Genomic DNA, 5,806 nt, shown 5'->3' with positions numbered 1-5,806 from the left:
CATTCCATAAGCTCTACGACTGTAAAGAACCAGGACTATAACAAAATTCTTGTGATGTTAATAAATAAAAATTTAGGGGGATGTCAGTAACATGCTTGGAATGCAACCTTGACATACCAGCACACACAATAATGCTTAGCTCTTAATAATTCTCTATATTGTATGTTCAACATGATACTTTCTATGAAGTCAGTTTCTCGTTCTCATTATTGCCTTGGTTCGTATGGTATTTGAAAAGGTTTCACCATATAACCCAGGCTTTGTTACAACACACAATTCTCATGCATAAGGCTTTGAGTATAGAAACATGAGTGTGTATCAGCTTCAACAACTAAAGACTTGACTCTATTTGTTTAGCATCCTGAACAAAATTCTAAAACATTCTCATTTTATAGAATAGCATATTCTTAAAATTGCCTTTAATAGAGCCTAAGAAAAAATGAGTTAAGTTCACATAAGGTCCTATTTATTGCAATTGCTACCTTATCTTACACCCTTAGTAGCTACAGACAGGTAACTATTGGTGTTCATTTTACACAAATCTAACAGAAAACATTTCATGTCGTCAATGATAAAAAAGTTCATTTATGTTACTATTATATTATAATACATCTAGGATTAATAAAGTATTTATTTCACATACATATTAGTGTAATAGTTAAAAATGACCCATTCAGGGTAATGGCAGTTTGAGACAAATAAATACATATGCAATTAGGGATTACAAACATTGAAGATGAACATTTGTGTGTATGTTTGAACAGTAAAATATACCTCAGTCATAAGACATTTTCTAACCAAAAATAAATAAGGATTTCTCTGTGCTGAAGTTCTTAGGAACAATTATAGAAATCATAAAAGCTGTGCTGGTGTGCAGTGAAACAGCTGTTGTTTCTAAGGAATAATTGCAGGATTTCAATCTTTCTCCCAAGAAAATAAATCCAGGTGAGCAAACCCCTTCACAAACACAGAAGTGACATGAAAGATTCAAGACAACTTGGCTCCTCCCCAAAAGTGACTAATTCCACAGTAAAGACCAATAGTATGAGTTAATCAATATTGAAGGCAAGGTATATAACTGTTGTGAGTGCACTCATTTAAAGCCAAGTCATCAACATGAACTCAGAAATGAATTCAAAGAGGGTAAAATAACATTTTGAACTAATTCAGAGCATAAACAAAGATTTAAATGAAATATAGAAAGCACAACAATGTTCGAAGTGAAAATTTCAGTAAGTCTAATTAAAATCTCAGTTGAAAGACTCACCAAGAGAGTGGATTGTGTAAAACAGAATACCAGAGCTGGAAGACAAGGCAGGGGAACTGAATCATTCGCATAAAGTCAGTGACAATTTATTTTCGAAATATAAAGAGAATCTGTGAGTTATTTGAATCACCATAAAAAAAATCAAACCTACGAACCACAAGCACAGAAGAAAAAGAGAACAAGAATTTCATGCCAAAAGGAAGGAAAGTGTGTTCAAAAAAAAAAAAACAATCACAGAAGGAAATTGCCACAAACAAGAGAGAGTGATACAAATCCACACAAGAGCATAAAAACAAACAAACAAAAATTAGAAAGCACCACAAAAGAAACTGCAAAGAATAAGAAAGGAATTTTTGGAGCCCTGTGGTTGCCATAGGGTTGGGGAGAGCCAGCATCTCTCAGAGAGTAAGTGGGACTTCTGTTTGAGGAAACACATATTCAGGGTCTCACAGCAGAATGAGTACCTTGACATGACTAATCTTACATGCTAAGAGGAAATCAGGTTAAGTTATTTGTGTAGCTAAGGTGCTTTTGGCTCGGGCAACATCTGACCAGTAAATGCCACCCAGGCCTTGATGTGGTAGAAAGGATTAAGGGAGGAATGCATGTTCTTCCTGGCATGGGAAGCACCACCTGCTTGACTCTGAACCCCATACAACTTCATTTGATCAACACCCAAATGGTGGACAATGCATTGAGTAGCAAGAAGCTCCTGACAGGTTCTCTATTGGAATGAAGAAAGGCATGTGGCTTCCTACATATGTGCCCCTCACTTAGATTGCCATGCCCAATGCCTAAATGGTAAACAGGTCCCTCTGCCCTATGCTGTCACTTGATGAACAGTGTTATGCTAGGCTCAAAACAATACTCCAAGTGAACAAGGACAATAAACACTGAAACAGTGAGGTAAAATCAACCCTCAATGCAGTTCTCAGGACAGGTCATGGTCACAGAGCAAAGCTATTCCTGACAAGTCATTTGGTTGCTTTTCCACATTGTGTTTTCCAAAAGTCATTATAAAGGGCTTGGTAAGATGAATAAATTCAGGGAGGTTTCCTTTTTTTAAGCAAAACTGGGACATATCCTATGTTTATGGCTTTGTTCCCACAGATGTCACTTCTGGAGGGCCTTTACCCATTCTAAATGCCAATCTATTTCTTCTGTGTGCCCTGGAAAGTTCTCTCAATTGCAACCTGGATGTGGTGTCTCTCAATGTCCTGTTCCTCTGGTCGGCCTTCTTCATGCCTTTTGACTTTCTCAGGAGAAAAAAATAGAAAACTTGGCCTGGGGTCTTACAGGCCACAGAAGTTCTTAAGTGAATTCAGAAGAGAATATAAACCAGCAGGATTAAGTTTAGTTCTCAGTCAGTCTCTAGGATGCAATTCCTTGACATGCAACACACTGTCACCATTCCCCTTAATATCTCCACATGTGAGACAAGTGTAGCCCTTGAATTAGTTCCCAGAGAGTCAGAGGAGATAACTTCCTACTGGCCATGTCATTCTACAAGGTGTGGTCCCTACAGCTCACACCTGCGCAGCCTGCTTAACCTTCAGGTAGAGGTGACCATAGCTTAACTCAAGATGCAGTTTAGCAGAAGTGAGGAGAAATCATCTGCAGAGCCTATGTGCTATTTGCCTAGAAACTGACTCACAGGACGGTAGAGGACATTGAGACAATCTGAGGTCTGTAGATGGACAAGAAAAGAGATGTAGTCCACCTGAACAGTGTCATCAAGACGTGGCTGTGGGGCATGGGATTTCCCATAAGGGGTTGAGATGGACTACTTGGTAGTGAGGTGGCAAAACCCAGGTGATAGAGACTATGGTCTAGAAAAAATCGCTATGTCTTTGGTGGAAGTAGACTGCCCCAAAGCAAAGTCAGATGTGAAAAGCAATGCTGTGTTGAGCTCCCTTTTTGCTCTGTCCAGCAATTTTCTTCTAAGCTTGCCCATTCTTGGGACTATAAAGATAATTCACTTCTGACAGCAATTGGCTGTGGGCAACACGTCATGAGAGTTGAGGAGAGAAGCTCCACAGATATCTACACTCCAGAACAATAATATGGCATGTGATACCCCTTGACCATCAAATGTATATCTCACCAGATGAATGGAATATGTGAGTCAGTTTCTAGGCAAATACCCCATGTATGCTCCCCGCTGGCGATTTTCTCACTTCTGACAAACTGCATCTTGGGTTAAGCTGAGGTCAACCCCTGTCCAAAAGCTTGATATGTAGAAAATGTAGGAGTCCCATGTGACAGAGTGATGTAGAATGTGAGGACATCTTTGAATACCACAAACAACCAGATGGAGTTCCTACTGTAAAAGCTCTCAGGGAGTGAAATCTCAGCAGAGTAGGGAGATAGAGTGGAGTGGGGAACTTTCCAAGCAGCCATGCCAAGGACAGGCAAGTGGGTGGGAGGTCTTGTGACTTCATTTCTTGTACTAACACACACCTCTATTCCTAGTTCAAAAATGGAATATGTAGACAACTCAGAGGTTGCTCATGCAATTTTCTAAAAGTCAGGGAATCTAAGGACCTTGGTCTACTTCATCTTGCCTCTATACTTCTTAGAGTATCACTTAAGGACTCTGTGGTGTGGTGTGACCTATGGGACATCACTCTCAATTTCCAGCAGGACATGTGGCATAGCCATGAAGGCACATTGATTTTACAAATCATCTGGGAGCATATCCAATGATTCAGACCTTGAGAAATTTTGCCTTATACCAGACCTTGTTTCCCAATCACCAAGGAGAGACTAAGGACTTTGTCTTAATCCTCAGCTATCCCATCCTTCCTGCTGCCAGCAGTGAGCCAGCCTTTGACACCCTACCAGTATCTGTACTCATATTTGGACACAACTTAAAATTCTGACTCAAATAGTATCTTTTCAGTTCATTACTTCTCTGGCATCACTTGGTTCAACAGGGAAGACAAATGAGGACACTAGTCATTTCGTGGTCCTTGTCAGTCTTTTAGGTTCTCACCTTTCACCTACCCACCCTCCTTCAAATTAGTATTGTGAATGGCCTGAGGAATCTCAGGGCTTACTGAGTTCAGTCTTGAAATCTTGTGCAACCTTCAATTCCCAAGTGTCAAACTTCCCCAGATCATTAAATGCTCAGAAGATTTCAGACAATGGGATGAGGCTAACCTTGATATTTTGGTGTACAACAGCAGCAGCCAAAATAGGGTATTGAGGGACTCATGTCCACACTGTGCAAAGTAATCATGACATGGGACTGATTTACCATATACAAGTCATACAACATGGGGCACTCTTTACCCTTCCTTGAATCAGGCCTCCATTTTCCCAGGCTGTGTTTGCGTTCGTGCCTTCCATCCTCCCCAGCACCCAGTATGAACCAGGCCCTCATTACTATCATGCCTGCTATCTATGACAGATTTTTCCCCCTAAAAGTGACTAGCTGAGTTTATGTAATGCACAGTACAAAGGAAAATTCTTGCATTCAGTGAGGTCGAAGAAAAGGAATCTCAACCTAGACATTCTTGAGTATGGTCAGTTTCAGTCACAGAGCTCGTGGTTATTAGAGTGATACATTAAAGGCAGGAGACAGAAAGATAGAATAAGACTTTGCATAATGGTCAGGACAGCAAGAATCCCATAATGACATTGGCTAACTGCAGAAACATTTTAAAGTTTCTTGAGGAAGACAGAAACCTGTCAGAGACACATGAACAGACAAATTTCCAGTTACTGATTAGAGTCAGAGATAGAGGTTGTAGATGTGTGTGAGATTTAAAGCATCGCAAGGTCAGGCAAGGCCTGCAGACACTATTGCAAACACAAAATTCCAAATTACATAAGATAGGTAAAAGTCAAAACTATTTAGAAAGTGAGAGCTAACATGAAATTTCATGGAAAGTCCACATACACTCAACTAGAAGCAGTTACTGTACCTGTTTCAATAACGCAGGGAAGCACAAAGTTTCTCCAGTCTATCATTGTGAGTAACTTTTTCAGTTATATTTATTATTATTATTATTATTATTATTGTTGTTGTTGTTATTGTTATTATTATTGTTATAATTAAAGTGTCAAGAGCCAATGAAAGTGACTCCATATGGAATGTCTACCGTGTCACATATGTTTGATTGCCAGCAGGCTGTGTTGTTGGTGACACTGTGCAAACCCTGGTGATGAGACCTAGAAGAAAATTATCAGTACTGAATGGGATATTGCAAATACCATGCAAGCACCTACATCACAGTCCAGATGCTCACGCCACAAGTTGCTATCATTAGGTTGCACTATGCTCTGTAAATGTGAGGTGAAATAAACAGCTCCTCCCATAAGTAATTCAATTTTAGGCCCTAACTGCAGCCTTGAGAAAAATTAGTGTAGTTGTAGGGGACAAAATGTGAGCAAAAAATAGAAAGAGCAAGAAGAGCAACAACAAAAACCACAGCAGAAACAGTCTGGGGTTTATTCAGCCTTGATTGGTTCATTTCCTGTGACATCACAAGGGATCACTGTGAGGTATGCTACATACCATCCCAAAGAGCCAAT

The sequence above is a fragment of the Rattus norvegicus genome, chromosome 9 (assembly GCF_021556685.1).
Source record: "Rattus norvegicus strain SHRSP/BbbUtx chromosome 9, alternate assembly SHRSP_T2T, whole genome shotgun sequence".
Lineage (NCBI taxonomy): Eukaryota > Metazoa > Chordata > Mammalia > Rodentia > Muridae > Rattus > Rattus norvegicus.
This window is presented reverse-complemented; position numbering follows the sequence as displayed.